General features: G+C 41.7%; 1 long non-coding RNA gene across 1 annotated transcript; it reads left to right on the top strand.

Moving 5' to 3' along the window:
- Positions 1-4,516: 4,516 nt before the first annotated feature.
- LOC132837273 (uncharacterized) lies at positions 4,517-10,126 on the top strand. The gene is made up of 3 exons (XR_009647496.1): positions 4,517-4,650; positions 5,292-5,373; positions 10,045-10,126. It is a non-coding gene; the product is annotated as an uncharacterized LOC132837273 (long non-coding RNA).
- The last annotated feature ends 1,240 nt before the right edge of the window (positions 10,127-11,366 follow it).

Here is an 11,366-nt window from a genome sequence, read left to right as displayed (position 1 = left end):
CAGGCACCAGATGTTAGATACAGCCCATTATTCCCCTAAAACAACTGAGGGGGGGGGGGGGGGGGGGGGGGGCAACAGCTAAAGTTATCTTCTACTATTCTGCTTCATAACTGTGTGACTTTACACATTTTAACTAACTTAATAACAGAAATCAAAATTACCAATTTATAGCAAGTAATGCAAAATTAACTGTTTTTTCTTCATATATAATAAGGACTTTGGGGCATGTAAGAGGAGCAATAGAATTTGATTAAAATTAAATACAATGAATAACAGCATTCAAGATGTCCCTCAAGATAAGCTAGACTGACAGAAAACCGAAGGAGTATAGCAAGTCACTCTGGAATGTGAACAAATAGGAGACATAGAAAGATCCCAAGGCCGAGCGATTACAGTATCTGCTAATCACCTTAAGATCATGTGAACCTGGAGCTATCCAATGGATGCCCATCATTGATTAGGTGTCTCATAGGATAGGGTATGCAAAGTAAGAGGGAGGAACATTTAATCACGTTATATGTGATTGTTCACAGAATGTGTACAATAAATACTGCTTTTTTTATTGTAAGAGTGTGCCATGGATCTCTCGTCCGAGGCCAGACTCGGGGAAAGATCCTTTTGCCCTCTCCCTGCATTAACCGGTTTCTGCTTGAATAAAAACCTACCACTTGACTGAATCCTGCCTGCCTCCTGAGTCTTTTATCTCTGGTCGGTGGTTACGCTCCTGCAAAGGCCTTATTGTTGTCCATGTAAACCACATCAACTGCACTACTCCCATCAGTATGTTTCGTTGCCAGGACTGGAGGAGTTGAGTTATGGGCAGAGACCGAATAGGCAGTTGTTTTTCTTCCCCCCGGACTGTCTGAGGTTGAGATATGACCTTATTGAGGTTAATAAAATCATGAGTGACATTGAGAGGGTGAATACGCAAGGTCTTTTTTTAATGTTGGAGAATCCAATAATAGAGGGCAAAGGTTTAAGGTGAGAGGGAAAAGATTTAAAAAGCACTTGTGGGGTTGCTTTATTATTGTAGAGGGTGGTGCTTGTATGGAATGAGCTACCAGAGGAAGTGGAGGTGGTGGGTACAATTACAATCCTTTGTAGACACCTGGATCGGTACATGAACAGGAAGGGCTTCGAGGGAGACGGACCAAATGCTGGCAAATGGGACTTGGTTGGATTAGGATCTCTGGTCAGCGCTAACAACTTGGATCAAAGGACCTGTTTCTGTGCTGTATAACTGTATGACACTCTGAAGGCCAGACCTTGATATCACTACTCCCAGTTAGATTCCGCACTCTTAGAGTTGCAAAAGTCCATTGCTTTTCTCACCTTACTTTTAAGAACAGCACAGACTTGTTTCCATGGCAATGTGTTGCAGTTTTACTTGTCTGTGAATCCTACAGATACAAACAATTACAGAAAATAAGATCTTTCCCGTTCACTTCAGGAAACATGAACTGAGAACTCTCTCCTGTCCCACTCTGCTAACTGGCTGTCCACTTTATAGCAAACATTTAAACTGTTCAGTAACACAATGCAGGAAGACTGAAGCAGGGTCAAGTGAGTATGGGCATCCTCCCTGTGTCATAACTGTTCCTTTCAAAAATCTTTTTTTAATACATAAAGTAAGTGTATATACACAGTGGAGAACAGCCTGAGTAGTCAACATTAAATTTTAGTTTCTAAGGTCTTCACTAGACATTGCGGCTCTACACTGTGGCAGCCTGTCACATCTGAGCAGAGGTTTGAAGGGCCAGTCCCACTGAAAAGCACAGGCTCACAGGTAGATAGTAATTCCCAAGTACACAAGCCGTACAAGTGAATGGAAGAGCAGAGCAAATAGTTGCTGACTGTGCCGGTTATTGTCCTTATTCATGTAATGAAGGGTGTGAAGGAAACTGATTTCTGGACACAACAAAGAATGAGATAGTGCCAGTACACAGTGGGTATAGAATAACTTGCAAAGCATATAAATACTGTCAGGTTAGTAAATCCACAGGCAAAAATAGAAAAATCATGCCCACAAGGATTGCCTGGTTGGGAGAGCTAGCATTTTATTAATGAAGTTAAACAGGACAGGGTAAGAGTGAAATGTCTCAGTCCCAGTGTACAAGTGAACTTCTAATCAAATTTAAATGCATAGTATCACATTGGTCAAAAAGTAAACTCCACTTGTTTATTCAGAAATACTGAGCCCCCTATTGCATGTCCACAATGTATTCCAGTTGTGTAGGGAAAGAAGTAAATAAACATTCAGATTAAGTATTCATCCAATTATCTCACCATGGTTTAAAGTTGCTGTCTGACTCTATGACTGTATGTAATTCCTGTATCAATTCTGTTTGTCCAAACTGGAGGAATTAGATAGCAGGCCAAGTGTCAGATTGAAACAAATATTGCAATTTAATTCATTTCCACAAAGTGAAAACAGAACACATCTCTTCCAAAATGACTGAATAAATACGTTGTTTTCAAGTGGTCCAAAGGGAAATGAAATATTGAAATGAAAACATACACATTCAGTCAGATCCCCAGGGATTATTGGACACAGAATAAAAAAGCTGTCATACAGTGGTCTTGTTATAAACATGTGAACAATAAACTCAAAATGCTCAGAATATAACTTACAACCATGAACCGTACCGTAGAATAGAAGTTGTGGAAATTGTCCAAACTGGCCTGTACTGTCAGAGACAGACAATAGTATAAAAGTCTCACTTTCTTTTACAGTACATAGAATTTCCCCATTGCAGATAGAGGTCATTTGGCCCAGCCCTCAGCAACAACTCTCCAAAGTGGATCTCACCCAGATGTAGACCCCTACCTGAGATATTGATAACAATGTTCAAATTTTAACAATGCTGAAACTGACATGGACAGATTGATAATTAAACAATCACATTCACAGAGCAAAAACTGTCATATTCACATAGCAGGAGCCAACAAGTATGGGGTGATAACTTCACTCAAGTATGCAATACGAGAATCTTATTGGGAGAGAGTAATACCTCTACTCGTACATTCAGTGAGTGTAAACCCACAGGTACAGGTAGGTAACTTTACTCAAGTGTGCACATCGCAGAACTGACAGGGAGAGAGTGACAACTGTACTCGCATATTCACGTGGCAGAATCTGCAAGTTGCAGATTGATATATACGGTCTCATTGTAAGTATAAAATGGTTGGGCATATTCTCCCTGGAGATCCTACCCCTGCTCTTGGGGTGGCACAGTGGTTCAGTGGTTAGCACTGCTGCCTCACAGCACCAGGGTCCCAGGTTCGATTCCAGTCTTGGGTGACTGTCTGTGTGCAGAAGCTGATATTCATAGGGTATGGGAGTGGAGGGTAGTCAGTCCTACCTGAGTCCCTCCAAAGTGGTATCTGGTACATTCAAAATTGTAGGTACTACATGAAACACATTCTTATGTCAATGGATGACACCTACAGAGTAAAACAAGTTACACTTCAGAAGGTTTGAGTTATTGTTCAGTAACATACTGATATGTAAAGACTGTGAAATAAGGTTTACAAAAATGCTTTACATCCCAGAAACAGACAGGCACAGACTGGTGTTGAGAGTGTGGTACTGGAAAAGCACAGAGGTCAGGCAGCATCCGAGGAAAAGGAGAATCAATGTATCGGGCATAAGCCCTTCATCTCGACGTTTCAAGCATAAGCCCTTTGAACCTCAGCATCTGCAGAACTCGCTTCTCCTAGGAACACAGATTGCAGGAATATTTCTAAGTGGCTGGCAAATAGCGTAACGTTTTACTGCTTACATCAGTGCTTGATAGATACACAATAAAACCTCTCTTGAAGTAACACTAGTTGACTATTACACAGAAGAGCAGAGTCTGAATGGACAGCTGTTGAGTTAATGCAAAATGTGTAAATAAGGACGCGACAGATACAAAGTTAAAGTGACAACTATATATATCATGCTAACAGTTGCTGATTAACAGGCATTCGCATAACACTGAGAAATGCTATAATTCCTAAATGAAGCTGCATGACGCCTAAGCAGTAATCGATAGGTCTCTGGGCCCACAATTATCAATCAACTTCTCAGAAATATATTAGTTACACACTCAAGACGTGACTCAACTCTTGACTCAAGAAAAATGTTACATAGAAACTCTTTCTTTTCATTTATTTTCAATTCCGTGCAGTTGAGAACGAGTTACATCAACCCCAAGGGTAGAAAACACTCACAGTTAGGTTCTAGCGGATTGTGTAACTTGACAACAAATGTAAAGTCAATTTTAGATGGATGAGTTTTTTTTCACACAGTGGTAAGTTCTATGTTAATTCAGAATACAGAGGAAACTGAGTGACAGACAGAGCAATGCAATGTGTTTGATCACCCTGCTCCGCCTCCAGCTCACTCCAGCCCCAACTGTATCTGGGACTGAACCTTTTCACCCCAATGCTGATTGATCCTGTGCAGAGGAGCGCATGCGTGAGGCCCTCCCCCAGCGCTGCCATTGAGGAGCATTTACTCAGTGAGTGCAAGAGGTTTGTTTGAAACAGACCGCAATGGAGAGATCAGCGCCCAGGGAAGTGAGGGAACAGCAGGCTCCTTCCAGCAGCACATCGGGATGGGAGCCTGGGACACAGAGGGGGCTCCGAGACCGGGATTGATTCGGGGTGAGTTCAGGGAGAACCGGGGGCTGTTTGTAAGAGGCCGAGCGGAGCAGGAACTGGTCCCGGAACTTGGAGTGAGCGGGCTGGGGGGGAAGAGAGAGGCCTTTCTCGGGCTGTGTGTGGGCCTGCTGAGGGAGGCAGAGCGGGAAGAAGCTGCTGTGGGACATTCTTGTGGTTTACAATCCTCTGAACTCTGTTGAGATTTCATTGTTTCCCGCTGTTTGTTGAGGTTGTGCAGTCAATAGTGGAATCGTAGACCGACTGTAGGAATGGGATACACCGGTAAAAGGAGTGGGTCTTGGGGAAAAAAAATAGATATAGCGCCATTTTTTTCTCTCTCCAGCAACTAGTGTATTGAGAGTTGCATATTGAACTGTTAGCATTCCGGTGGTGAGTAGTTCCATTCATGGAGCTGTGCAGTTGTTGCTCAGTTTCTCCATCTCACTCATTTGATATAGAATCATATGAAAAACAAACACAATCTCCAGACAAAGAGCAGCTCAGTGCAACAATGGAATCAGATTCATGGTTTTGTTTAAGTTGCTGGCTTATCCTAACGAATGTGCAATGAATGTGACATTGATCAATTTTGTCAGACTCGCCTCATGTTGATTAACAGATGGTGTCTCTCTATCTTCCTCCAGACAAATACTTGAGGGACTAAGATGCTGTAATACTTCCTCAGTTCAAAGGGAAGTGTGACCAGCTGCCTCAAACAAACAGCAGGTATGTAGCCCATTGACATTTATACATCAGTTTTGAAGATAGATAGACTGAATCCTCATCCAAAATAGACACTCAGGAACAGCATTAAAATCTGCATTTAATAAGAACATTTTCTACAAATGTACAAATAAATCACACTGTTACATAGTTTCAACAACCATCTGTGAGGTAGCTGCTAAGTACAGAGATGGAGGGAAACTGCTCATCAACAGTTTCTCTCTCTCCATTCTCACTGCACATCACCCCATTTCCAATAAGTGTTATTATTCACAACCATCAAGTCATAGAGATGTACAGCACGGAAACCAGACCCTTCGGTCCAATTTGTCCATGCCAATCAGATATCCCAACCCAATCTAGTCCCATTTGCCAGCACATGGCCCATATCCCTCTAAACCCTTCCTATTCACATACCCATTCAGGTGCCTTTTAAATATTGTAATTGTACCAGCCTCCACCACTTATCCATGCTGCTCATGATTTTATGAACCTCTATAAAGGTCCCTCTCCAAGGAAAACAACTCCAGCCTACTCAGTCTCTACCACTAACTCAAAGCCTCCAACCCAGATGAAGCACATTTACATGGGGTTTATCTATGACTGAGAAGGACAGCATTAATCTTTTACTGAACAATCGTCACAGAGACGACACTTAAATAATGTGATTTCCAAACAATGTCTGCAAAAGTCTGAGTTTTTCTCACTCCAAAATGATGTCCAAGTGGGAGCTCATGCGCTACTCACAACATCGCCCTCTAAAATCCACTGGCGATACAACTTCATACACTTCTGCCCATTTCTCATCAGCCTGAATATGTGTTGGTCTCCATTTCCTTATTAAGACATCATTTTTAAGATAATATTATGCAGGGATATATTAAGATTTTTTTTCTGTGTTGGCCATTTGGTAAATTTGCTGTAAATTTTCATCTTTCTGCTGTAACTTGGTTAATTTAACTCAGCTATCTCTTCCCAGTTTGTCTCAACCATCTGATCAAACAGGGTCTCTGCTAATTTCACTTCAACTTTATCTGTACTCTTTGATCGCTCCTGTTTCAACTGATGACTGTGACATTGTCACCACACACTCAGGAAAAATGTGTGCACCAGGATATGTGTCCATCAATAATTCAGTTGCCTGATTTTCCATTGGCTTTTCAACCACAGTAGGCAGCACTCCTACCGGTGAATCAGCAATATCATTAGCAAGGACAAATTGTATTCCCGGAGCTGAGAGTTTGTCCTCTACTCCTACCACAACTTCTCCACTCTTCACTGGACACTCTAACCTCACTTCTCACAATTCAGTGCTTCTTGTCTCAACATGAATTCCGTTACTAGTACCTTTTCTAGCAATCGTCCTTCAGAGGTACATATCACCACATCTTTCGGCATCATTGATTTAGAGGATCTTTGTATCTCTTAATATTGTAACCACTTTACGTGATCCTCCTGACCTATTCAAATAAACGTTACCTTCAGAGGTGGATGGTTTAAGAAGATCTGGCACCTTCAACTAGCTTGTACATTCTGGTGCCGCTTTCGAGCCTCCATTGTGCTTTCTGTTACCTTCCCAACAAATTCACTGGCTTATTCTGTTTCCTAAATCTGGCTTCCCAGTGCCTTTCCTAACCCACCAACACTACTTTATTGTAGCGAAAACACCAGAGCTTTTTAACTTCTCTTTCCCCTTCAGGTGTTTCCTTTTTTACCCTGTGATAAGTCATCCTTACGACCTTCACTGAGATCTATCATTTCCTTTCCATGTGAGGATTTCTCTTATCCTCAACTTCTATCTCTCATGGATTGAAATTGGTTTTAGAAGCTAAACTTTGATTTATGGATCAACTCACAACCATCAGCCATTTCAGCTGCCAATCTTGTCACTTTAACTCACATGGGTTTTCACCACTTCAGGAAGTGAATTTTTGGACTCCTGTCTAAGTGCCATTTTCCAAAGTTCAAACTCCCTCTCTTTCTTCCTTTTCTTTCTCTGCTTTTCTCTCTCTCCTCTCTCTTCTGCGTTTAGTCATAATTCAAAACATTTCATTTCGGTTGCCCTTTCCTTGTCATTTGCCTCTAACTCAAGTTGCTGCGTTTTCCATTGAATGTTAGCCATCTCTAAAGATTCTGATGGTGTTTCCAACAAATGTAAATGCTGAGCTACTGCTGTAATTATCTCTCCTTTCCTCATGGAAGGACACGGCCTCAATCCCAGATTGTTTGCTATTTCCAGCAGCTTACCCTTAATCACCTTTTGTAAAAGGCCCAAAATCACTTCTTCCACCTGCAGAAAACTCTGGTTGACTGAAAGAGCCATTGCTCTCCTAAACATTGTTTAAATCAACTGAATTCAAAACCCGGAACGAAGGACACTAACGCCTACCACTCGCTGCCTTCGAGTCCAACAACCCTAATCCGAAATCAGGAGTACAGAACAAATCCTGCAAAAAGCACCCTAACTGGTACGGATCAGGCCAGACCCCCTCAAAACATTTCAAGTAGCACAGACCCTAACCTTGCTAGTTGTTTTAAGCAGGTGTAATGTGGATATTCCGGGGTGATGTAGCTGGTCAAACCATGTTGTTTTAAACAAAACAGAATAGATTTACAAGATTATCAAATGAAACACTAAACAAATGCTCCTTTGCCTTAAAAGAAAACAGAATACTAAATAACTTAACCTATCTGAAAACCCTACAGATTATACCAACTTAATGATGCTGTTCCCAATACTTCCAACAATCCCCACAAACACCCTTAAAATCAAACACAGGGTCTTACAGGAGAGATGTCAGAGAGAGAGAGAGAGAGAGTACCAGCATGGACCGGCTTCTTTGGGTTCAGCAGCTTTTTCAATTGCCTGACTACTTTCAGTCAATAGCCAGACAGCCAAAAACCAAATGAAACCAGAGAAAAGCTGAGCTGGGAAAACTGGGACACTCCCCTTTCATTGTATAAGTTCTTCTTAAAAATGTGGAAGCCTTTTGCCTGAGGCATAATCTATAATCAAAATGTCCCTAAAACCCATCAAGTCAGACTTTTCGGAGCCTGTGTCTTTTACAAGCTTGTTAAAGGATCATCATTATCACAGCAGACTGGTTCAAAAAGTAAAACCTGTGGGATACAAGGTAATGTGGTGAATTGGATGCAATGTTGGCTTAGTAACAGGAAACAAATGGTAATGGTTGATGACTGGTCTTGTGAATGGAAAGTTGTTTCAAGTGGTGCTCTGCATGTCTTAGTGTTGGGACCTCTGCTGTTTGTTTTATACATTAAGGATTTGGACTTGAATGTGGTGGGCAGATTTGTGGAATTTGCAGATGACACAAAAATTGGCCATTTCGTGGATAGTGTAGAGGATAGCTGTCAGCTCCAAATGTATTACAGATGGTTTGGTGGAGTGGGCAGGAAAGTGGCAGATGGCGTTCAGCTCTGATAAGTGTAAGGGAAATTTTGGGAAATCCAAAAGTAAATGGGAATAGACAATAAATGGGAATATACTGAGGGAGCAGGGTAAGTGAGAGATCTTGGTGTGCAAGTGCATGGGTCCCTAAAGGTAGATGGGGTTGTAAAGAAGGCACGTAGAATACTCTCCTTCATGGGCAGAGGGATGGAATACAAAAGTAGGGATATAACAATGAAACTGTATAAGGCACTGGTAAGGCTACAACTGGAGTATTGTGTGCAGTCGGGTCACCACATCACAGGAAGGACGTCATTGCTCTGGAGAGAGTGCAAAGGAGATTTACTAGAATGTTGCCAGGGCTGGTGAATTGTAGCTATCGGGAGAGATTGGGGAGGTTGGGTTTTATTCTTTGGAACAGAGATGCCATGATTAAGGAATATTAAATAGTGAATACTAAACAGTGAGCTACTAATGAAGGAGAGAACTCCGAAAGCTCGTGCTTCCAAATATACCTGTTGAACTGTAACCTGGTGTTGTGTGATTTTTCACGAAATAGTGAGAGGGAGAGATTAGAGTACACAGGAGGAACGTGTTTCCTTTGGCAGAGAGTTCAAACACCAGGGATCATTGATTCAAACAAAGTGGTGTAGGATTACATGATATGTGAGGAAAATGTTTTTTATGCATAGAGTAGTGGAATTTGCTGCCTGATTTGATGGTGCAGGCAGAGACCCTGAACTCTTTTAAACAAAACTCCCTGGAACTGCACCTCCAGTTCCGTTAACTGCAAGGCTACAGGCTGCGGTAAGAAAATGAGAAAGGACCACTGGGGGTCTTTGGTTGGCATGGACAAAATGGGCTGAATAGTCCCTTCTGTCCTGTATTATTTTTATGATTCAATAGTTATCAATTGGACCCTGCCAGACTTTGCAGTGTGAATATAATGAATGTTACAGTTTGATAACTACACACTCACATTCTCCAAGCAGGAACTGACAAGCATAGATCAATAACTAAACTCATATACCCACTTGCGTCAGGTAGGCCCCATTTATAGAGCTGTATGGGTGTTGTTTCATTTCTGGATCTCATTCCTTTGGGCTAAGAATTTTAAGAGAAAATGGACCAGGAACAGCTCAGACCCGTGGTTCTGTTTAAATTGCTGGCTTTAAATAAAAAATCCTTAATGATGAGGAACTGAATGTTACATTGATGTTGCTAATCACAGCTGATGTTGTGATATCTCTTTTGTCTTCCTCCAGGCAAGGACCCAAAGGACCAAGACAATGTAATACCAAGTATACAGAACCAAGTGTGACCAGCTGCTTCGAACAAACAGCAGGTATGTTACTGCTGTCAGAGCAAAGAACATCCTTTCCACAGTCACAGAGTGGATTGAGTCAGACTCACATTGAGCTCCATTCCCAGAGAGATATGTTCAAAACAAGATTCAAACACCACCGAGGAAACGGAAGTTTATATTTTTTAATCTATATTCTAAATGCATCTTACCCAGATTCAATCAACTTGAATGAATCCTCATCCAAAATATACACTGCATTAAAATCTGAACATCGAACGGTACAGGACAGGAACAGGTCCTTCAGCCCACCACTTTGTGCCGTCAAAATGCAATTAATCTCTTCTGCCTGGCCTTGGTCCATAACCCTCCATTTCTTTTATTTTCATTTGCTTACCTAAAAGTCCTTTCAATACTCTTATTGTATCTTCTTCCATCTCCACCCCTGGCAGTGTGTTCCACTGCTACCACTCTCTTTGTTTAAAAATAAAACTGCCACTTATGTCTCATAGAGTCATAGAGATGTACAGCATGGAGACAGACCCTTTGCTCCAACCTGTCCATGCCGACCAGATATCCCAACCCAATCTAGTTCCACCTACCAGCATCCAGCCCATATCCCTCCAAACCCTTCCTATTCATATACCCATCCAAACGCCTCTTAAATGTTGCAATTGTACCAACCTCTACCACTTCCTCTGGCAGCTCATTTCATACCCGTTCCACCCTCTGTGTGAAAAAGTTGTCCCTTAGGTCTCTTTTAAATCTTTCCCTCTTAAGTATACTCCTACTTCCTTTATACTCTTCTCAGGATTCACTCGATTTATCCTGTCTATACCTGACATATGCTTCCTTCATCTTCTTAACCAAACCCTTAATTTCTTTGGTCATCCAGCATTCCCTATGCTACCCGTCTTTCCTTTCATCCTGACAGGAATATACTTTTTCTGGATTCTCGTTATCTCGTTTCTGAAGGCTTCCCATTTTCCAGCCGTCCCTTTACCTGCGAACATCTGCCTCCAATCAGCTTTGAAAAGTTCTTGCCTAATACCATCAAAATTGGCCTTTCTCCAATTGAGAACTTCAACTTTTAGATCTGGTCTATCCTTTTCCATCACTATTTTAAATCTAATAGAATTATGGTCGCTGGCCTCAAAGTGCTCCCCCACTGACACCTCAGTCACCTGCCCTGCCTTATTTCCCAAGAGTAGGTCAAGGTTTGCACCTTCTTCAGTAGGTACATTCACATACTGAATCAGAAAATTGTCTTGTATGCATTCAACA

Source organism: Hemiscyllium ocellatum, chromosome 49 (genome assembly GCF_020745735.1).
Source record: "Hemiscyllium ocellatum isolate sHemOce1 chromosome 49, sHemOce1.pat.X.cur, whole genome shotgun sequence".
Taxonomy (NCBI): domain Eukaryota; kingdom Metazoa; phylum Chordata; class Chondrichthyes; order Orectolobiformes; family Hemiscylliidae; genus Hemiscyllium; species Hemiscyllium ocellatum.
Note: the sequence above shows the minus strand (reverse complement) of the source record. Positions and strands in the feature narration are given on the sequence as shown.